Raw genomic sequence first — 24,879 nt, forward strand, 5'->3', positions numbered from 1 at the left:
CTATCTTCTTTTTTCTTCTTTTTCTTAAGATCTTCTGAAACTAACAGAACACACTAGTGTTTCTTGGTAAGATAAATGAAGATTTATTATCAACATATTCCTAAACAAAACACACATTCTATTTTGAAATAGAAGGAGTGTTTTATAAAAGCATTATGTAAATATGAAGCTGCTCTTCTGTAACTCAGTTTATCAGAGAAATATACTGTATCATATTTTTAAAATATCATTGAGCTAGACCTATCATCATTGCATATTTTACAGTACAAAGATAACATACACTAACAGACAATTTGTCATCATATTACTTTCAGACAAATAAGTAAGTAAGATTTGATTTATTACTACATGTCTCAGGCTGTAGGATGGTAGAATTCCACTGACTGTAGTCTAATTAAAGGTCTACTGAAAGTAAAGGAAAACATTCTACTAATTTCTTAATTCAGAGCAAATAAACAGTACAATGTAAGGCATTAATGTTGTTAAAAATAGTTTATTAATTTACCTTATATCTTCATACTAATTAAAGGACTTGCAAATTATGTATTTTTTTTTGATCTATACTTTAAAGGACTGTTGAAACATTGAAGGATGCATGCCATATCCTTCATGAGTAACAAAATGATAGAATCTCTGTTTTAAATGCAAAACTCAGAAGTATCTTTATCACAAAACCATGGGTCACCCAGCCTAGCATGCTGCTACTGCAGCCAGCCGTGGCTGTAATACTTTTCAGTCTGAATCTTTGAGCGCACTATCATTATCGGAAATTTTCTGCAGAAGCTAACAGTTCTGTTACCTCCCAATTTCCATCCTTAAGATGCTCATCATTTCGTAGATCCTCCCATGCCAATGTTGGCCACAGTTGGCTAAAACAGCTCTTCACTCCCTACTGCCTCACTGCAGCAGGAAAGGTGGGAAAAAAGAAGAGAAGGAAGGAGAAAAAAAAAATCTGAGCACGCACATAAACACACATATATTTACACATGCATACACAAGTATGTATTTATGTGCATGAAGTATAAATAAAATTAGGTTTACAAATAGGGAATGTATATACAATTAGAAATGAAAGGTGGAATCCCAAATCCACAGAAACATCAGTTGCTTTTGCCCATGACTCAGCTTTGCTCCTGTTTACATGAGGCAAATCTGGTGCAATGCAGTGCGTACTGAAGCGTACTGGCAAAACTGTTGCAACAGCTCTGAGCTGATTCAGTATATCAGTCACATTCAAGAAAGTCTCTTCAGAAGTCTCACAATAAAACCTGATGCTCATGAAACAAATACAAGGTATGCACTCACATTAGTGCAGAATTCAGTGCTACGGACTAAGTGAAATGAAACATTCAAAAAGCGTGATTTAGCCTAAATAGTTTTCAGCAATAGGATCGCATGGTAGAGTAGTAAGAAGAATTAGTAAAATCAATTTTAAAATAGTTTCAGCTTTCAGAGATGATAAATAGATTAAGAAAGTGTTCACTTCAAGTGGTATAGCTAAGCCCTTACAACTCCACACGTAAATATCCTTCAGAGTAAGAATGTCCTGCTGTACTTAAATTTAATCAATTGCAAAGGAAATTAAATTGGATCAAAAATCCATTTTTAATTCAATATAGAATAGCACAGACTAAACACTGATAGCTAGACAGAACAATTCCAAACTATGTAATTGATACCTATTCTTCATCCCACCCTCTCAATAATAAGCTATTCCCCCCTCCCCGCATAAATGTCCTATGTTTGTAGCATTTAGGACGTAATTTTAGAAGTAACAAGGATGTTTCTGTGTAATAATAATCCTTGCAAAAGTACCAGCAGGTTATCAGTCCATTTATGCACAGCTTTATACTGAACATTCTGAAGAGCTGTTGAACTTTTAGACTAAGCTATCTTCTGCCAAGATAGGTTCAAGAAAAAATTCCTACAGTAGAGGCATAATCTCCAAATAAAATTGCTGGCAAATTCTTAGATACTATAACGTAGAAAAAAAATCCTCAAACTAAATTAAAAGATCAAGTTATGATGAGATTTCTTAATGCAAGTCATTAGCAGTATTAAGATTTGCAGCATATTAAGTGTATTAAGCAGAGTACATTTTTACTTAAGTGCAAAAGTTTGGGACTTTCCTCATATGACCTTCCTGGCATCCTGCCAAGAGGAAGCTCTTATTGACATTTAATCTGAATGTAATCCCTGAAATCTCCACACCATAGCTGGGTTGCAGGGGATGATTCTCCGGCAGTGATACATTAAAAATTTCATTTGCGGCTCATGGCTGTTCTCCTTCCCTTCCAGCTGTTGCAAATTATCTGTTCGAATAAAAATCTATGCCCTTTATTTGTTATAGAACCATAGTACCTAAAAACAGAAAACAACCCTGACATTTTATTTCTACTGATGGCTACCACATTTTTAAGGGGACAGGCTACAGAAAACAAGATCAAACTCAGCAACTGAAGAAAATCCTAGCTAATGAGTTAAGTAGCTCAAACTTGAGCAGAGGGGTCAGAATAGATGATCTCCGGAGGTCCCTTCCAACCTCAACCATTCCATGATTTTGTGAAAATACCCCACGGTCTCTGAAGAGCAGCAGAACCTCATTGCAGAGGAGGAACGGCTATTCCAGCTGAGGGTACATGCACTTGATTGTGGTCTTCTAAATAAAAAAATGGCTTTCCAAAAAGGGACATACTTCAGAGTTGTATCTTATTTTAAGATGCTTCTGATCTTTGAAATCAACTGCATTTCTGTCATGAACACTGAAAAAAAAAAATCCAGTGTCCAAGAGTTACACATCTCTGATTTTGGGCATTTGTGCAAGAAAAGGGAAGCAGATGCAGCAGTGGATTCAACAACTGATGCCTGAATTACACTGATGAAACTGAGGTAAGACAGCTCTCTGTCCTGCAGGGAAGTGCAGAAAAGGCCAAAAATCAGTGCAGAATATCCCATTGTTTTCTGTGAGTTCAGGATTTCTCAAGTATTTTTTCCACTGCATTCACAAAGGAGCTAGTTAGGCACAGCAGCACTGTTTTTAACCTTGCTAACACAGGTACTAAAAGCATTAAGTAATACAGCAATATGAGCTCCAGTATGGGCTACCCACTGACCTGAGTATTTCCTTTAGCAACAATTTATGTTTCATGTGAGCTAGCTCTAGTCTACTTGCACTTGCTGCAGTTCAATTTCTGACTGCAGGAAGGATTGGCTCTTATTGAGACTTCTTATTCCCTCAATGATCCCAACATTTTCTCCTCCCTTTATAAGGTAAATAAAATGAACAAGATTACATTCAATTAATCATTTGAAGGGTTTAATTAACAAACTAAAAAAGGATGACACATTTAAAACAGTTTTAATTTTCTAACTCCTAATTTACAGCGAAACACTTTCCATCATCAGATGCTCAGACTCTTACAGGGGTAACATTTTCTACACAGTGAGTTGACCAGACTACCAAGAACCATAATTCTGTGAGAAAAGAGAAAGTACTCTGAAGTATTCGCAAAGGCTTACTTTATTACAGTTAACCTGTGAACATCTATCTTATTTTAAAAGTATTATTTTGGGCTGAGGTGCAGGGGACCTTCCAGTGCTTCTACTTCTACTCTTTAGGAAAGCTAGACTAGTAAAAATATGAGCTACTTCTCCAGCTCTGTAACTCCTGCAGCTGAGTGGCCTGATCCAACCAACAGCCACTGAAGTCAATGGGGAGCTGTTAGTATTTGGCTTAGGCCACAGAAGAGTGAGAAATTGAGAAATATGTTTTTACTTGGCCTTCAGCCTAGCACAGTGCCACCACTAATGAGTGGCTGCTACAGTGAGACCTTTTAAAAGGGAATACACGAGGTATCAGTCAATGAAAACAATGCAAACCCTGTGCCCATCTCAAGAGGGAACAATCAGTGCAGCTTTATGATGAATAATTGCAGGTATTCTGGTGCCAGCCTACCACCAAAAGAATTCATTGACAGGGAAGGGCAAGGTTTGTTTGCAGCGCAGTCCTCCACCCCCAGGGAGATGCAATTCACGGCTCCCAGCCAAAGCCTCGGAAGGGCCCGCAGGGCAGCAGTTGCGTAGGAGCTGCCCAATCACGCCCCTTCACCGTAGCCTGATTAGCCTATTTCTGCAGCTGGCACCATCAAAGGCTAGAGAAGTAGTGATCTTGCAGTCAGTATGATCCCTTCCAGATTGACTTTTCAGGCTCTTCAGCTAATAAATACTGAGAGCAGTCCCTACACTGGCCTTTCCCAATGTAAACATAATTTACATAAACCTGGTTCTACATCTCTGCAAGGACTTTTCTTTTTCCCAACAATTTCTGCCTGACTGCTATCATCATGGCCCTCACCAGCCTCAGAAGAAAACTGCTCAGCAAACCATCTTGTAAAAACATTGTTTCACTTTGCACTGACAAAACAAAATCCCTTTTGCTCACTGTTTCTAATCCCCACAATAACAGCATTGTACACAAAGCATCATGATAAAGAAAAACCATATTGGTTACTCTAATGACTCAGCAGCGGTTTCCTGCATTGCTGCTTCGGGGGCACCAAAAACTGGATCAGAAGCCTAAATCTTGATGCTAAATACATGTTCACTGTGCAGCCAATCCTATTGTTTTCAAGAGAAAAACAAGTCTGCACAGCCTCCAGCTACTAATGATAAACAACCCACGTAATATTAACAGTGACTGGCCGGAGAAGACTGATTTCAGTAACTTCTCCATTTGTAACTAAAACTTCAGACAGCAGAAAACAAAGTAAGAAAGGGAGCAACAAAAGATTATGAAGAATATTACACACTTCAAACAGGTATATCATGTACAACCAATTTTTACCACATTTAGCCCAAGCCTCAGCAGTGCTACAAGATTAAACGATGCTTTCCAAAAAAGTATTGCAAATGGCTTTACAAATTAGAAATCTCACAGCTATTCAGAGAGGCATGCAAACATTACCTGTTTTCACATGAAGTGCTCCTCACTAAGCCAGAAAAATGAACTATACATGTGAAGTTCAAAAAATCCACATATGTAAGCAAATGTATGATCTGTGTGTGCAATTACTGTGACCCTGAGTGATAAGTAAATATGTATGTACCAGAAGAGTAATTACTTACCTAACTTCTTGTGGACCTGTGACAACACAGGGTTTCTGAGCTACTGTGGTGTCTCTGCTCGCAAATTAGCTGCATCACAGAAGATCTCTAGAAAGCTCACTCTAGTTTACAGGATTTGTTTTTCCTGTACACCTAGCATGACATACAACTTGAATTGTACCCCATATCCTGACTCTTTATTCAGACATAAAAAGATCATAGCCCAGTGTAAGTGGTGCTGTAAGCAATCTGTGAGCACATGGCCCATGGGGAGGAAAAGGTGGCTTTATGTTGTTGCTTGTAACAGTGCTAGCAATGCAGTTAGGAAGCAGAAGCTTCTATTTCAACATCTCAGGTGCTAAGCCTGAGTGAGACAGGCCTAGTATATAAAATGCACCAGGACCCAGGGGAAAACGGCACAGTCCAGCTCATATCCATATGACTAAACTCTTTTCCCCTCCAAAACAGTTACCTTTTCAGTAATGCCTGTTGAGAACAGTCCCTCGCCCACGCCATCTCCTGAATCATGCCATAGCTGTCATCTGGGAGTGTGCTAGCTGGTACGGGCCAAAATCATGTCACGGAGTGTGCTAGAAATTAAACAATATGGACAATCATAAGATAGTGCTCAAATACAAGTCTTGGCCCTGATTAATTTACCTAGGTAGACATAGCCCTGGTGGAGTAAAGTCAAAGTGGAGTCATTCAAACCCACTGCTGCAGTCAAAATAAAAACATCATTACAAGTGTGCACAACAAGAACAAACACTAAGACTCTAAATTTTAGTCCCACAGTCACAAGTTCATATATAAGTACCACAAGAAAGTAGGAAACACAAGTAACTTTTAAATAAAAATCAAATATTTCTTCGAAACTAAAGAAGACAGAAGATGAGCGCTTCAATAGATATCAGTGTGCTGCTGGCAAAGGAAAAGTGAGAAATGGATGTTTTCCAGCGTTTAGTTTAGGAAGACAAACATTGTTTCACAAATTCACTGTAGCCTTGCTTATGTTCCAAGCTCCCAGATTCATGCCAAAGGGCTTGGACTTTCTGAACATCCTGTTCTGTTTCCTCAACTGCTAGTCTGAATCCTCTGTGCTAAATGTCTTTATTTCAGAGTCCCATTTTCTATCATGTTATTCCAGACTCCTCACTCTGTAGGCCTTGTATTTTACCTCTGGGTAAGAGTGAAGACAAGCAGATTAATGAGAAGTCTAAACAGCACATTAAGTTATACCTATTTTAAGAGCCTTCTACAGTAAGCATCCCAAGGCACTGTATAAAAATAAAACTACACAAATCGCATTTAAAACTAACAAAAAGCTTGCAGATGATGGCATGCCTTAAAGCGTAAATATAAAGATCGATGATTAAGTGATTCAAGGATTCCCCAAAGTCTAGGAGCCACATGAGCACAGCCCATTTTACCTGTCATTGCTAGGACGCATTAGCAATCTGCTCAGATATAAAGTCGAAGCAGCTTTACGAGGGCCTACTGGCAGGAAAAACATTCCCCCTGACGAGGGAAGGAAAACAGTTCTAGAATATGAGCAGCAGCTGGCTATTTCAGGGATTTCCTAAGTGACTCAAGGCAACGCACCCCACACCTTTCACATGCAGCTGCAGAACATATTCCTGCTCCTTTCTCTGCCTCTCCGCAGCTGCAAGACGTTCACGGTACAAGTGGCCTCACCGGGCTGACTACAGTAGCCCAGGCTCAGGCGGAGACAGCACTCTCAGGGCAGCAACGTCAGCTCTCCTCAAAATGGCTTTCAGCTCCCAGATCCGCTGCCCCTGGTGCACTACCAACACCATCCACAAGCCTTTGCTTGGCCTGGCATAACTGAAGTGAGCAGTGGGCCCAGCTCTTCGTTCCTACTGATACCTTTTGGCTGCTGAAGACGAGGTGATGTGAAAAGTCATTATCTCTCTTGGTGTAACAGGGAATCTGTTACACTACTGCTACCAAAGTGACAGGGAGCCTGTTGCCATGGGCCATCAAAATTTTAACCTGTTTAGATTACTTCTGAGATTTCTTCTTGAGTTGATGTGAACACAAGCACACGTGTATTCTAAAAATTATGCAATTAACAAAAAATGCTGTTGCTGCCAACATATTAAAATCTGCACAGAATATTGACTCCAGCAATTTAATTAAACCAACTACAAGCTTATGAGAGGGATGCAACATCATCATGGGGGAAAAAAAAACAAAAAAACAACCCACAGAGGTGCTGAACAATCACAGACACATTCTGAAACCAGTTCAGGAATGTGTGTGTGAAATCAACTGGACAGACAAAACTGAGATGAGAAGTGTTTCATCTTATGTTGATGATTAGCTTTATTAAAGAAGGCCTGGACAGACAAGACTTCAAATTTACGTTGCTCAAGTAAGGAACACTTTTTTAACACCATCTGCCTTAAAAACTACTCAGATTCCAAAATGGCCATCTAATCGCCAACAGAAAAGCACAGAACTATTTTAAGTAAGCATCACTAAAAATAAAATGGGAGAAGCAATGGAAGGAAAAAGAAAGGGTCAGTGATAAACACAGTATGGAGATTGACTATTTATAATTTTAAGGCTATTTATATTTTAAAACTTTCCCTTTGAAACACTGACAGGCAGGCTTCCACATTTACCAGTCTGGTATTCATTCAACTGCACAGTATTTATAGAAACATGCAAAGGCCAACAAAAACAAAAAAATATATTAAAACTTATTTCTGCCAGAATTTGGGTTATTATTATCACCTCACATTCGAGTTCAGCCACACACAAACAAAATATTTCACAACCTTACACTGATCCACACTTTGAATACTCTTCATGAAATTCTGCTCCAGCAACACATTACAGTGAAAAAACTAATACAACAGTGACACAACTTACTATGCCTGGAGATAAACTCTTTCAAAAGAGCTCACTATACCACGCGGGCTTGCCTTCTCCAAGAGCTGAGCACCTGATGTCATTCAGGGCACCTGCTCAGCACCTGAGATAGCAAGGCCAGGAAGAACCTATACGGTATCAACTCATTACAGAGCAAATCTCAAGGACAGAGTTGAAGCAGAAAGGACCTGCACGAGTGGGATGACTGATGAAAGACTTATTATACTCTAGAAGAGGAGCACTGAAGTACCCTGTACATTTGAATGCAAAGGTGCTGCACTTGGCTCTTTAGAAATGAAGATGTTTGAAAGTGCAGCTCCTCCTGTGTGTCTCTGAAGCTCCTCAGAGAACACTATCTCTGCTTCTGGTTACAAGCAGATCGCATTTATGAATCCATTTAGAAAACACCAACTGAGATGTAGGCTGCTTCCCTAATAATCTGGATAATTTAACTTAGTTTCAGAGCCAATTGACTGCTTTCTACTCTAACAGAAATTTGTTACTCTTAGCTTTGTTCATATGTCAACATGGTTTAGCTTAGTTAGGCAGCTTTCCTCTCTAGTAGTCCCCTCCACGGTGTATTTACCAAGAGCTATCTTACCTCTCAGTTTTTACTTCGCTGGGCTAAACAAGCCAAGCTCTCCAGTCTATTCAGCTCTCAAAAATTCTTTCCTGCCCCTGCTGTAGTATGAATCTATCTTTCTCGACTTCAGTGCCCAGAACTACATACAGTGCAACACATGAAATCTTATTTTGTATATTTTTCTATGATTGCAGAATTTCCAGTCTCACCATCTCACCTTAGCCTATTCAATTTTATGTTCATATCTGTCTTCTAAGGGTTCACATTACATTGATGGCTACTTACCTAGTTAGGTCTGGAGCTTCCCCTTGTTTCTGATACAGATTTCTGATGTTCTTCAAAATATTCCACTTTTCCACTTTCCACTCCACTTTTAAATGTCTAGGCTTTTCAGTTCAGCCAACCTCATCATCTGCCAACCTCACTAACCTTTTTTCTTAATTTTGTGGCCTGCCCTTCTGTAAAGGAAGAGACTTATTTATGGACCTTTATTTTCCTTATGCTTGTATTAAACAGAAACAATTAAATGAGTACTTGGTCCAAGCTTCTTTTCTATAGCCATATCTTCTATAGTGGCCTCATGCTACACTAAAACCAAACCTGAGAAAGCCTCCTCACAACTCAGCTCAGTAACTCCATTAAGAAGAAATTATATTTCATAAAGATAAAATATGAAATTGTAAACAAGATTCTACTGTCATAGCTTGCACCCAGGACAGGCAGTGGCCAAAGTTTCCAGGGAACTGCATCTACTGAAGGCAGCCCATTACAGCTATATTTCTGCTAGCAAAATAAACACGCCTAGAACTGCTGAGGCCAGCCGGCACAAAAAGGTGCCATGCTCTTAAACTCTCTTACCCTCCAAAAGAGGGTGGAGGATTCAAAGCTGCTTACTGGGAGCAGTCACAGGGTAGGTCTCAAACTTTATTCGTGAACAGTTCAGGTGAATTCTGGTAGATAAAAGCAAAGACTATGCCAGGGATGGTCAACAGTAGAGGCAATTGATTTCCAGAAGGAAAGGCTTTCTAGCACCATTTAATTTACTAGTAAAGACAGAGCCCTTGTGTAAAGGCCTCTTAATCTCTGAATGACCCTAAGTTCCTCATAGCTATTTCTTCATCTTCATTAGCTTGTCACTCTTTCACCTTCCTTCTTAGGGATCAAAAGAATTCTACTGATATCCAACAGCCTCAGCTTCTTTGAGAGCTGTTCTCTAGCTTGGCATATTAATCTTCATTTTGTTCCAGCAGGGATACTGAGATCTTCGTCTAAAGTTTCTTCTGCAGGATCTTTTCCAGCTTTATGTCTGTATGGAGTTTCTTTGCTCCTGGAAAACAAAACATCATTCTTTCTCCTAGCTAAGCCCTGCTAACAGATCTGTCTTACCACCTAAAGAAAAGGAAGCTTCAGACACACACACCTGCCTCCTCCTGATATTGTTAGGAATCTCAGATCTTTGTGTTTATTTCTTTTTCCCCTGCTGCAGCCCAACTATCTTCTAACTATTCTCTCTCCCCAAATTTTTAAAATCATCATTGTTCCCCTTCAGTCTCAAGTGTAAAGCTATCTCCATCTCACCTTCCTTTGTTCTGGTGCCACTTTTCTTCCTTGCTGTCATCTCCTTCTACCTTTTTCTCCTGAGTTCTCTGTCTAACAAACTTGTCGTTCACTTCATTTCTCTCCCACCAATTAGTGTCTGCTGCTGTGCTGTCATTTTAGCCACAAACATCTGTGGTAGGCTTTCTCCAAGCCCTCTCCCTTCCAGCTGGTATTGTTACATACAGCTGTGCAGTCTGGCCACCTACATTGCTTTTTCTCTTCCATCATATCTTCAGCTCTCTGCCTCTAGCTGCATCTATAGTATTTGGATATTCTCTCTCCCAAGTTTTGTCAGGTGACATTTCTATATAAAAATAGATTCTATCAGGTAACATTGAAACAAATAAATCTCCCTCTGTTCCTGCATCCTGCCTTGGTGTCTTTTCTGCTATCCTTCACTCAGTGCTGCATCACTGCACACCCTTCCTTGTCCCTGCTTTTAAGAAAAAAAACCAGCCTGACTGAAACCCATCCACACTTCTAATTTTCTTTAAGTGCTAGCTTCCTCTAACCACTGACTTCTTAAATTTTTGGCCACATCTGAAAGGCAGTTACCTACCCAGCCTAAACTAAGCTCACCTAGGTGAAAGGTTTCAGTTGTGACCAAAGGCAGAAAACCTCCCTCATACCCTTTCACTACAAGTTTAGTGCACTTAAAACTGCAAATAAGTCTTGCAAACTGCAAGAAAAATCATGTAAAAAACAGAGAAAGGAAAAGAATATATTTACAGTAAAGAACGGGAACACTTGTACATGAAGGTCTAGAACTTAAAGGAAAATGGCCCATACAAAAATAGAAGAAAATGAAACAAGTATTAGTATGAATTTCATGTCAGAGATCAATAAAGCCCGGTATGTGTAGTCTTCATTTGCTAGTAGGGGGGTAGGTACTGTGTTAACTCTCGATGCTTGTGAAATAGGTGAAAAATAGATTTACATGAACCTCAGATACAGAGCATATAATTTGAAATTTCTGCAGATTGCAGAAACATATGGCTAAAAAAGAAAATGTAGTTTAATATCTTAACAAGGTTATCTTTGCACCAAAACCAGCCCTTGATTATTCCTATCAAGCAAGGACAAGATTAAGCAGTAGGATCATACAATCTAAACTGCACTTTTTTGTTTTTCCCCAAAAAAGGATACAGATTTTGTAGGACAAATAATAAGGACTGATCTTCAAAGGGCAAGTGGATGTACAAGAAAGGGGGTACAAAGTAAAGTATCATCTGAACCTTTTTGTTATATACCAAAAACAGTAATTTGTTTAAAAAATGTAAAGTATATTGGTTCCACTGTTAATGCAAGGCATACATTAAAAAACAAACAAACAAGAAAATGCACAGTGTCCAGAATGTTTTATCTCCAAAATTTGAAATTCAGCAAAGCTGCTATAAAAATCACACAGACACAACCAGAAAGCGTATACTGAGTGTGTTCACATAAATAAGGACTTAGGACTTAAGGACTTAACAATATTAAATTGTTAATAATAGGGGAGATTTTCAAAGACACAAATGGACAGTTTACGCCAAGTTCAAAGGACTTTTAAGGTTGGGCTGATTAATCCAATTGTTCCTTCAGATCCATAGGTCATGAAAACCATGAAATCTCTTTCACTGTTAAGATTTTGGAACACTGATCTACTATAAACACTATCAAATTTTTAATAAATTACTTTTCTCTCACAATTTCCATAGTGATTTATCCAAAAAGAAACAGATCAGATACACAACCCAGTATATATTTCCCCTTCTAGGTTGCCTAAGGATGTTGCTGCATTCTGGCCTACTGACCTTGGCAGACCTCAGTCTAAGACTGCTTTGGAGCATAAGTGAAAATTAGTTTGAAGGTTTTGTTCTTCAAATCATGGTAAAACCACCATGAAATCTGAAACTGCCAGACACTTCTTGCCAGGAAATGTCCCTAAGATTCGACAGTGTATTACCAGTCATGTTTGAGGTACAGCACGCCTTACACCTCACTTAACTGCACTAGACTTACCTGAGCTAGTTACAGAAAATCTATTAACACCTTTCTAGCAGCTCACATTTACATGTGACCTCTGTTGCAAAGTACCACATGGATTCAGATCCACAGACCATGACAAAAACTCAGAATTTTTTTTACTTGGCTTTGAATTAGAGTGATTTTCTTCCGAATGATGTAGAACAAGGCACAGTGCCAGACCCAGACCAGTGCATGCATATTATAAATATTTTCAAATAATATATTAGAGCTTAAAAAAAAAGAGGATATGTTAGAGTAAAAACCTGTATCATTAATTCCATACTTGATATAAAATTCATGGAGATGGAGTGAAGTATAAGCCTTTACACTGTTCCTTCTAAAACTTTAGAAATCCTCCTCTGATTTGCCAGTGTTGCTTTGACTTGTTTTTTAGACTAATTCTTTGCCAGAGGTGCTACATAATTGTTTATGTCTCATCAACCTGAAGTGGAAGCTGAAATTTAACAAATATGCAAATATCTGAAAGTGATCTGCACTTGCAAAATATAATCCAAATGTTTACTGACAATCTATTTAAGAAGTTGCCAGTAGACTTATTTTTAGCAACAGATTAAATGCTACTAGGATCAGAATTCTTAATAGCTAAAAGTAAAAGGCTAGGAAACCTGTATAAAATAGTTTCAGAACAAGATTCCAAAGATAAATCCTTTTGTTAAGAAATAATATTTGAAGAAATGCATTTAATAGGGAAATATGCATACTGAGAGTACCTCAGCATTCAACTAGCTGCCTCTCATTTACATCAAGAAAAAACAATTTTTCCCATCACTGGTAGCATTTAATCATATGGAGTACAGAGTAAAGAAAAAAAAACAACTTTGGAAGGGCTCTTTCACCATTCTAGTCAAAGTGGATGTCTCAAAACATGTCAACTGGAGAAATAGAAAATAAAAAAAACTCAAGATGATTAAAGATGATATATCTTCTCCTAGCAATTGGTAAATATGTGTTCTAGCTGGTGAAAATACTGGGAAAGCAACTGGAAGAGTTCCTTTGGCTCAGGAAACAGATGAGCAAGAGCTCTCCTAAGGCACTAGCTATAAAGCCAAAAGTTGTTAAATTCAGTGGCGGCTAGAGCAAGTTACAACATAGCTTGCTCCAGCCTATCTGGACAGAGCCAAATTGCAGTGTAACAACACTGGGGAGAAGGGAGAGGACATTCTTTATAATTTTATCCCAAGTCTGAATCAGACTAATGAAGTTGTTCTAATCAAGTCAGAAAATATGCTCAGACAGGGCATATGTCTAGCAGTGCAGATAATGTTTTTGTATTTTCTAGTATTTATTCCATGTAGCCTTTATATCCAGAAGAATAGAGACACTCTCTTTGGAAAATTATGCCACTTGCTGTCCTTGAGGAAGACATTTCCAATCCAATAAATCTTATCTTTCCTGACATCCATTCTTTTCCAGTTAATACATTATTTCCTATATGTCAATTTACCATCCCAAGTAGCACTGATGCATATCAACTACTCTAGTTACAAGCACCGCTTCCTCCATCCTCCTACATGAAACCTCCCTCTTAATCTGTCCTTGCACATTTCTTCATGTCCATGGTTTATTCTCCCCTCTCTTCTCAGGATTTCAGCTAAATCAAATAAAACGATGCATATGACTAGAGGGAAGTTTAAAAAGCCATTGAACTGAAAGAAAAGCTGGAATTCTGAATAGCTGCTAAGGACTGGTTTCTGGTCAGCTGTGCAGCTCTGATTACATAAATATGGGTGTACAATTATTCTGAAGCTTCAGATAGCTTCTATTTGTTCAGTTTCCACTTAACTTAAGAATTAGCTTAAATAAATTATACTGACATTCTGAGGAAAACAGAAGAAGTTAAGAGGATCTAAAATACTTTGATAAAATGAGTGTGCTATTATGCCAACTGGAATCAACTTTTAGGATACCACAAGAATAAAGAATCAGCACAGGTTCTGCTTTAATTTTATTTCATGGAAGCAGTGAATAATAAAATTTAAAGAGAGTTATGCATGTTAATACATTTCACAGTATCTCGCTTGACCTCTGTATTTTTATATATGTGAAAGTTTTACCTTCAAACAACTTTAAGACACAGAACTTCAAATCTACTCAAGCAAAATGGGAATCCATCAAAGTTAGCCTGCCATTTTCCTGTTCCAGCAGGTGTAGAGGACTGGCTGCCTAGGAAAGGGAGCACTCCTTGCCATTTTCACTTATCTTTTGCTGCCACCTGAGTCGGAGCTCTTCCCATAAATCCCAGTAATTTCCAACTGATTTTCAGCAATGGAATTTTTGCCAGAAAAATACAACCTCCTGTACCTCAAGAAAGTAAGGACTAATGTATGTCTGCATTGTGGCTACTCATCAGGAAATCTTGCTGGGTTAGCTCCTTTACTATATTTGCACAGAAGTGGACCTATACGAGTCTACACTGAGTTTTTTGCTATCCTGTATGTCCTTACAGTTTATAAATTCATTCAGCAGTTGTCAGAGATAAAGGTCTCTGAATCAGCCCCAATTATGGGGTGAGACTATACATACATGTATACATGTATATATACAGTGATACACATGGTTAGCATGGAAGGATATCCCTGCCCTCCTTAGGAAAGGAAGGCAGGGATATCAAAACTTGTCAAAACTGCTCAGTAGGACTCTCTCTCAGTACTATAAATTAATGAAAGTACTAAGACATGCTTTAACTTGATTCTCTAATACTCAGCAAAAATTCAATATTTCTTTCTGTGATGACAGTCAAATGTGGCAAACATTTTCATTGATTTCTGGGTGACTTTCATAAAAGCATGCTGCCCATGATGCAAACTGGCACTTAAAGTGTAAGTTTGCAATGTTCAATTTTCGCCCTTGTAATTTTATTGTTTTACCCTTACTTAGTTTTTTTTCTGTGATTATTAAATCAAAAAAGGGATGATTGGTTTTTAAATTAATTTGCTGAAAGAAAGTGAAAGACGCTAATGGCTAGAAGGAAGGGAATGAGTTTCCAACAGATCAAGAGAGCATTAATGTACAGTTGTGTCTTGAAAGTTTTCCTAAATGCAAACACAATGACTGTCTCAAGACTGATTCATTACAGATACAGACCTACCCATCATGTTATATAGGAAGAGATCTCATTGATTCTTAAATATACAATAATTTATCATTGTGCAGATGAGCAGAAATGGAACACAGCATAAGGACCCTCAGTCTGTAGTTCAGATGCACACCTGGAGGAAAAATACAGCAGACTACAAACAAAATCATCCCAAGTGAAAGCACAGGAGTAAGAACTGATACAAGTCCTTGTCTACTGTTCTGATGAAGATTATGGAAGTTGAAGTTTTCATATAAAGCAGCCTGTGACCCATCCAAGTGCTCCCCAAATTCATCAGTACCCAACAGCCCTCCAATATCTTGTCCTTTCATGAGGCCAAATTCTGCTGCTGCTCTTTGCAGAGCAGCTCGGATTAGAAATTCTCCCTCTGCACAGAATCCTTATGTAATATGCAAGTGAGGCCTCTAAATACAGAACCCAGTATATCACATAAATCGATGAATTAGAAATAAAAACTAATCTGTAAGTGTGAATATCAAAGGTCATTAGAACTTCCACTTCACACACTGAATTTACATGATGAGGCAGCTTTGCAATTGAAAAGAAAAGCATTTGAGGATATGTATCCTTTTTTCCCCAACTATATATAGAGTAGATGTATATGTGTATATATATATTTTAAAATGATCTGGTTTATTATACAATCCAAATCAATCAAAAAGGCATGCTGCCTTGCAGTTCAGTTTATGTTGATCTTTTAGGGTTCTTCTTCTTTTGGGGGAGGTGCCTTTCCAACTCAGAAATACACTGTTCTTCTGTCAGTAACCAAAGTCAACCATCAGTCCTGGCTGGCTGCGTACCTAAAGTTCTTTTCAAAATCTCCAGGATATATAGGCATTTTACTTTGAACTTCCTGCTAGATTGCAAAATACTTATTTAGCACTTACTCAAAAAAGTTAGAACTTCAAAATCTCTCACTGCCTAAGGGAACTAAATATGTTAGTGCTGATTAAATATTTTGTAGAAACATGAAATCTATTATGCTACCAAAAATTATTTTGAATGATACCTCTTCAGCAAGGCTGTAACTTACGGCTTTTCTTCTAAGTTAAACATTCAATAAAAATACATCTAGGCCAAGAAAACTTTGTTTTGATTTTGGCAAAGCATCAGACGGTATCTTCTGGTTTGCAAACACAGGCAGAATCTTGTCTAATTGTGGGATGCTTTTGGTTTTACTACCTACTAGCAAAACTATTAAGAAGCACTAAAGGTTCCAGCTCCATTTACGTATTCTTAGCCCGATCTCATTAGTTTGCACACTCTCAATTTGCACACAAAAATACAACAGTCTGTTCCCACCTCTTAGGGAAAATTTAATAGCAGAGTGTTAAGTCTCATGTTACTAGAACCTCATTACTTTTACAAAATATGCTAAATAATTAAAGTGCACTTGTCAAATAAGTGATTAGAGAACATTCTGTGCTGCAGCGTACGTTTTTACTGTCTGTTTACCTCAATTCACAAAATTAAATAATTCACACCGAGTCTCCCACACAACAGCACAAACAACTGAGATCTTAAACTTAGGGAGGGGGAGGGCTGTGTGACTCAAAGGACAAGTGTATATAGGATGCAGTTAAAGAAAGAACACTGGATCCAAGCCATGGACAAGGAAACTGAAACAACAGAACCAAGGCTTGCTCTGGGGATGCTGCTGAATGAAAGTGACCTGAAAGCAAATCTAGGCAACACCACTTAGATCCACAGCAGCTTCTAGTCAGGCTTTCTCTGGAGTCTCAGACCCTTAAAAAAAAAGGCAGAGAAAGGGCACGCATTGCTTACAGAGAATGGGACTAATGATACTCAGCGAACGCTGACTTTCCCAACCTCTAATTTACCTTCTTAGCCACACATCTGTAATTAGGTGTGTATTAAAACAGGTATTTTTTAGCATGTGCCACGTTCTCAAACACTTTTACAATCCCATATTTTTTGTGGGAAGGCTTTAGCTAGTGCTGGTAGCTGGGTGCAGTATTCTCCAAAACCGCAGTAAGCAGGATCCCTCTGGGCTGAAGTAGAGGGGCTATTGTGCAAAACGACAAAGGCAGAAGAATTAGGTGAGTAACGACCCCTGCCATCACGTCCACAAGATATGACCATTTCGATGATGCCACAAGACGACCAGAACTTACGGCACAGTGCAGTTCCTCCTACCTGTCTCTCTTCACCAAAGCCAGATTTTAGGAGCCCGCTCCATTCAGCAGGACAGCTCACACACCGAGCTGAAGCAGACGTATTCAAACAAACAGCTGTCCCTCCTACTGGCAGGAAGTTATCTGTCTGGCTAACCCAGCAATTTTTCAGAAGCAGTACTCTAAAGATTACTCAAAATAAAACACCATCCGGATGCAAATCCCTCCTGGTAGCAGCAGCACGTTCTGGTCTGCTGCTCCCAAAGCCACATCCGTCCTACCAGGCCCTGAACTGTAACAAACATCAGGACCCAGATGCCCTGGGATTTTAACATCATCATGATGTTCAAGTTGGACTCAGTCAATTAGTATATATACTCAATCAGCTATTTTTTAAGTGTACCAGTCACAAAGAGCCATATTTTCATTAAGCAAGGGAGAACATTCCAGATGATCTGGTTCTCTCACCGCATTACAATTTCCCTGAATCAACACTTTTTGCAGGATTATGTAACAGTGAGCACAGCACACTTAACTCTCATTTGAGCAGACGTTTCAAGTGCAGCATAAGCATCAGAGAATTTCTTCACCCTGAACTGTGCTCTAATCTAGCGTGTGAATTGAAAAAAAAAAGATATATTTATTTTCTGTAGAAGAACTGTAAGCTCCCCACACAAAAGTGTAGATTTTTGTAGAGAGGTTATTAAGTCGACAAAGTACAGGAAACAAGACTCAGCTGCTTGTAAATACAGTCAAACTGAGCTTTTGATGCCAGCACTGTTCCTCAGTATAGATATTGGACTAGCAATGAATTTGAAACAAATCAAAAGAACTGCCCAGACCACGGGGCACCTCCTTCTCGTTGCCCTTTACAGCATGCCTTGCACTGAAATAGGTGCCCCTGATGCTCTCAGTGAAGCCCCAAATTACCTCTGTAGCCTTGTGTAGTACTCTCCAGTAGAAGAGTTTCTTCTGTAATATGGAAGGCTACTTTCCTTCACATTAAATCACTTAGACATGAGCTTTCCCACACAAGAAAGCAGTGGCAGTTTGATGCCTCAAACACTTTGCTAATGGAGACAGCAATTTTCTTCCATGGCACAAAGTAAAAAAGCACTCCTTTCAGAACTGAAGTATCCACTAAAAGTGACGCTGTGATAGCAGAAGGATGTGAAATAAAGACATCCTAAAGTTTGTTTCAAAATATTCTCCACAGCTATTACTGCAACTATCAAGAATTTGTGAAAATCCTACGTATGTAACATATATTTTTCAAGAGAGATTGTGGGCAAGAAACTTCATAGTAAAAAAAAAATGTTACAAACAAGTGTTACCGTACAGCAACTAGGCAAATTTGTTTGATTCCTGACTAACAAAATTCTCCTCTCCTTTCCACTTCACGATACCCCTTATCTACTAGCAACATCAATTCCCTGTTTTTATCTTTTTCCAGTCTCTTGCCCTCTCTAACCTTTCTCTTTTGCTCAGCTGTCCATGAAAGCAGCTGTGGCCTCTATGCACAGACACACAGACTCATTTTATCTCGGTCATCTTACAGTGCTATTTCCCTTCCCTGTTTTCACTCGTCTATTGTCTTAGTCTAATAATTTTACTAATTCTAGTTTAAACTGCAGGTGTGAAAGTCAACCTTTACCAAACAGTGAAATCTGAAGTATCAGAAAAAAATACATTCACCACATTTGTGTGATCTGTATGTTTATAACCTAATAATCTGCATGTATGTTTTAGATGTGGTTCTAGGACAGTTATTACAGGAAGGCAGAGCAGCACAAACAACCAGAGTACAGGAAAGGCAAGTTAGGTATGCGGTGTCTAGACTCCATCAGTAAGTCAGGGATGATATATTTTGGAACATGAACAAAAAAAATCTTCTGATACATTTTGACTCCCCTTGGAATTCCCCTATATACCTCTAGTTTCAGAATGTTTTACAGCATAGCTTTTTCGTAAATTTTTTTTTTGGAACAGCCAGAATTAGGAATGAAAATTCACCTGAATAATCTTTTATGCATACATACGGCCAACACAGACTCTTAGCTGTTACTACTGTGGAGTTAGCTTCTATTGCGGGAATTCAGAACGTGTGTTATGTAGGTACAGTAGGATGCCGTAATTCTGGTCTCAATTTGATGGATTTTTCTATTTGCAAGATTTGCAAGATTTTACATGGTAACCCCCGATTAATTTCAGCTATTAAAATTAATAATGAGCTTACCAAAATAACAGAAAGGAGTCAGGGTCATTCTTGTTCAATAGTGTTTTGTTCTTCTTCTTAATGGCACACAAAACTACTTCTCTGACCAACCATTTTCTGTATTTTCCATTGAAGGATCTACTATCTTTTATCCAGTAAAACTAGGATGCACTTCCCTCTAGTAGTAAGAGCTAAGAGACTAGTGTCCTCCACACTCTGTCAGTATCACATAGAGGTCTTAGACCAAACATACAAATTATTCTTTTTCAGTTTTGGGGAAAGCAATTATATTACACTAGGAATTGTATATAATCCAATAAAAAATTACCATATCTTTTCTACTCATATAGATACTACGATTTCAGATACATCATTTGACTATATACACTCCTATGTTAAAGATGGCATTGTGCTCAGAGAATAACCAGAAAAAAATCTGAATTCATTCTGAATTTTAATTATATCACGCAGGGGAGTCAATAAAGATCATATATAAATTATTACTTTTCAGTGACCTTAATAGAAAATGCAAGCTACTAAGTAAGTCAGAACAAGTATTAGAACATTTATGCAGAAAAACTTCCATGTAGACTGATCAAATTTTAACGCAAATCAGCTCATTACTATTATGTATTAGCATAGCACACAAGGCCCACAAAATCAGCAGCATTATACCTAACACTGAGTTTCTTCAAGGACCTGCTCAAAGACTTTTCACCCTTTCAATGGATCTTGGTAAGTCACCATTAGAACAAGAGTGACCTGCTTCAGTTGTGATTTTGGAAATTCTGCGCCTGCCTGTACTACATAAGAGCCCTTTTTTCAGGGATTTAAAAGGCCTGAAGGAACTATTATGATAACCTGGTCTGACTTCCTGCCTGGCACAGGCGATACCTCAAGCAGCAATTTCTTTATAAAGCACAAAAACTTGTAACTCTACTAGGAGATACGTCAGAAAGAGATCTAATCTTGATTTAATTACTCTAAGTGATCTACCACATTCCCTTCCAAGTGCTTCCAATGGTTCATTACTTCTGTGGTGCTGTATTTCCAATATGAACTTGTCTTGCTTATCTCCCTGTGCTTTTATCTGTTGGAGCCCTAGCCTTTCTCCCGACATAGATATTTTTAGATATTATCCACACCACACCTCAAAATTCTCTTATGGGAGATAAATAGTTTGCCTGCTTGGCAAATCAAAACAGAGATTCCTGAATCCAACCTAAACTAGCTGCTGGTGGTATTGTAGAAAGATTTTGGCTATGTACACTTGAAGTGAAAAGTCAAATCAATTATAAGGAGAAGACATTAAAGATGCTCCTTAACAAGTTTTTTTAGCTTTCATAGCAGTAACCCATTCTTAGGATCTGAAAATTTCAGAGAAATACCACTGCAATCCAGAGATTTTCATCTTTAACTTAACTGATAAATTCAAGCTCAAACAAGACTGATAGTTACCAAATACTTTATTTAACACACAAAGAAATCAATGGCTTCTGACAGGTGGTTTTCTACTACTTATATTAAAATTGCATAAAAAATCCTGTTACCAGAATGAACCAGTACTTTTGCAAGCACTGCCAAGGCAGAAATCCATGAGCGAGCAATACGTCCCCTAAACTACCTCCAGTTGTGACTCTGGGAAACAGAATGTGCGAGTTTCCACCACTGCTCTTGTGCTGTATTACTTAGTCATGTTACTCAGGCATTTATATTACTGTAGCATTCAGAGGCACCACATAAGGCTCTCTTGTGCTCGGTGATCAACTACAAGCACAGCAAGCTTCATTCATTTTTGCAACACCTGCCCAGTTCTTGTACAGCTGAATCCCTGGTCAGGAGACAGGAGCAGGGCTTGTGTCCTCACTGGATCATGGAAGCTGATGAGATCAGTGCACAAAGACTGCTCAGAGCTAGAATTTTTTCTGGCATTTACTATATTCCTGTACTACTCATGTGATTCTCAACACATTATAAAGTTCTTTAATTGGCTGTATACTCTAGAAGGGCTTTCAGTCCTTTGCATGGATTTAGTGCAGAATGGTAGTATTTTGCTGTCGCTGAAATATATTACATATGCACACATCTTTGTATCTGCACATGCACACACTCATATTCTCCATTTGCTAGTAAGAAAATCCAAAGCTAGCGTCTGCTATTTACATTTATAACACCGCTTTAAAACTTTCCACAACAAATAATGTCATACAACACCTCATTACTTTTTCACAACACTTCTGTTTTTTTCATTAATATTTCACATTTCTAGTCACTTGTGGTTTCAGTTAGTTTACATTTTGCACATAGCTTAGCTGATTTTTTCCTTAGTCTCTCTCTTCCACGGACATCCTCCTGCAACTTAGGATCACACTTTATGTAGGTGTATCGACTTTTACTGGTTTAAGACGTCAGCGAGTTTAAAAACCCTTCCTTTTAATGACTCTTCTATTTGGAAGAAGTTTGACTTGACATAGATATGATGAATCCAGCTAACAACTCTGAAAGCTTTTAGTTTAACTGCTGATAAAAAACAAGATAAGCAAAATAGGAGGAAAAGAAAATAACTAACATCTCCCTTCCCAATAAACCATGAATGGCTGCTAAAACTTTCACCTGAAAAATAATGACTGAAAAGTAAATGGGCATTTCTGTTACGCCCTGAACAGATTCATACTGCAGCTGCCTGTCAGAACAACTTGCTATCATATATCTTATTATATGTGACTTGGCATTGCTGCTTAATGCTGTTAAGTATACAGTTTTCTACATCCTCTAACACGAATCTCTGCATCCTCACTAGTGAACACAGAAATAAAAAGATTTAAAAAAATCATATCCTTCTTCTAGCTGGTAACATACAGAAAGACTTTTTTTTTTTTTTTTTTTTTGCCCTTTTGCTTATCTCACAGATGCATACAAAATCTATTTCCAAAATGTAATCTGACTCATGTTACATAAAAAAAGAAAAGATGTTCACTCTAGGGAGTGAATCCTTCTCTAGAAGCAGAGACTTAACTCCATAGTTCATAATCACTCATTACCACATCTCTAAACTCAAAAACTTTCTGGATACAAAGTCACTTATTATGTCAGCATATGCTCTACTATTTCATTTTCAAACTGCAAGAAACTTCTTTTAAGTAACCATTTTAATTGCCTGAGTAATGAAAGCTATAATGGCTGTTGAAAAAATAATTCTCTCTAAATTCTTCAGAAGAAAATAGAATCTATGCAGTTATCTTATTTTGATTAAAAGATTAAATACTGGAATAAATGAAAAAATAGCTTAGTAGCAATAAAAAAAGTCAAATATTAATAGATTCATTCCTGCAATAGTGTCTCCTTTCCTTTTTAATTTGTGTTTTAACATACTGACCCATACTATCCAGGATCTACTCTGAAATGCTGAGTATATCTACAATTAACCTTAATACTTTACTAAAGTGGAATAAAGAAACCTTACCTTATTGGAGCTTCATTTTCACTTCTTTCACTGAAAAGAGTAAAGAAATCTGTATTAAAGACCCATTTGGTAATTAGTACTTAGGAAATTATTTCGTTTCTACTTCAATTAACACATAAGAACTATGGGGTTTTTGTTATGTAACTGAAATGAACTTCCATTATTTTAATCATTATCAACATGCTGGAATGGAGATTATTTATTTATTTATCTTAACTAGCCATGGTTCCCAAACAAACATTTCAAATGCTGTGGGAATATCAATACAAACAAATACAAACAACTCATCCACTTGATTGTATCCAGTACTGTAGTGTTTTACTTTGATTTGACACTTGATAATTTTTATTTTAAGATAGCATTTGCATTGCAAATATGCACATTCAGGGACAGTCCCTGCATGGAAGAGGTTTTTTTTGGTTGTTGATTGTTTGCTTTGCTTTTTTAAATAAACTAGTTTCTGCTCCATCCAAGACAAGAAGAGTCAGTGGTAAATGTAGAAGAATGAAGAAATCAAGCCATTCATAAAACATCTGCTTCAACTAATCCATTCCAAATGACACACTTACCAATAGCTCATCAATGGACATTGTGACTGGTGAAAAACAAATGAGCTTTAGTATTATTCTGAAAAAGTACCGTGACTTAAAACAACTGATAAATTTGAGGCTTTCAAAATATTAACGTAACTAACCTTTCATTTTTTGTGAGTTTTTTTTTCCCCAGTCCTTTGTAACCAAAGGAGAACTATTTACGGGCATCATTATTATAACTGGGAATTGGATTCCATAACTTTGAAATAAATGGGAATTTTTTCTGACTAAAATATGCAAAAACAGAATCACATTTTGCCTTATTTCATTTTCTACATGAGCATAATACACAGTATAAAATGGAAAACAAAAAGCCAAATCTAATGAAATTTGGCAATTATCATCAATTTTTGTTGAAATACAAAATCATGCTGAGTCATACGGAAAGTATCACAGCCTCTAGCACTTTTTATAGATTTCATTAGCCATCAATCAATACAGTTAGAATTTTACCAATGAAGGAAAAAAAGAACAGAACTTGTTCATCTTTCTCAAGAATAAATTAAAAACTTGGCCTCAAAACATATGATCAATGCAACGGTTGAAGATATGAATTTTCAGCTCTATAGTAAAAAATACCACTTGCTTGGGGAGGCAGAGGATCTTCAAAGAATGGCTGTAAATCTGTCAATCTAAAGCAAACAAAGCTTATGTGAATAGTAAGACTGCCTCTTTCCTTAATTTTGAGCATGCGAACCTGGTATTTTAAAAGAGACCTATAAAACGAGCCTGTCCTAGAAACAGAACAAGTAAGCTTAGAAAGAGACACAGAAATTCATCAGATTAAGCATTCATTTTGAGAAAAGACATGAGATCTCATTTTTATGAATTGACTCATCAGAGCTGAGATTTAAAATGTCTGATTTACCACAGCTGAGTATCTGCACCTGTACACCTGTAAATGAAGAGGAATTCTATGAGGTCATCTTATTACTCAGTAAAATATATAAATATTCATGGGTTTGACTTTGTACAACCTTTCCTGATAATCAACTATTAAAGCACGCATCAGTACCAAATTACTTCACACTTACCAATCCAGCTTTAGGTCTGGGTCATCCATTAGCGAGAACTTAAGAGAGGTTTTGCATACATTATGGGAATCAACTGAGAGAACTCACAGTTACTGTATCACTGGATGCTGCCACGGGTTTCAGTAGGA

General features: G+C 37.7%; 1 long non-coding RNA gene across 1 annotated transcript; it reads right to left on the reverse strand.

The window, feature by feature from the left end:
• Nucleotides 1–516: 516 nt before the first annotated feature.
• On the reverse strand, nt 517–23,156 carry LOC134136970 (uncharacterized). The gene is made up of 3 exons (XR_009957592.1): nt 23,125–23,156; nt 5,576–5,693; nt 517–900 (listed from the first exon to the last, which is right to left on the reverse strand). It is a non-coding gene; the product is annotated as an uncharacterized LOC134136970 (long non-coding RNA).
• Nucleotides 23,157–24,879: the final 1,723 nt, after the last annotated feature.

This window comes from Rhea pennata, chromosome 2 (assembly GCF_028389875.1).
Source record: "Rhea pennata isolate bPtePen1 chromosome 2, bPtePen1.pri, whole genome shotgun sequence".
Taxonomy (NCBI): domain Eukaryota; kingdom Metazoa; phylum Chordata; class Aves; order Rheiformes; family Rheidae; genus Rhea; species Rhea pennata.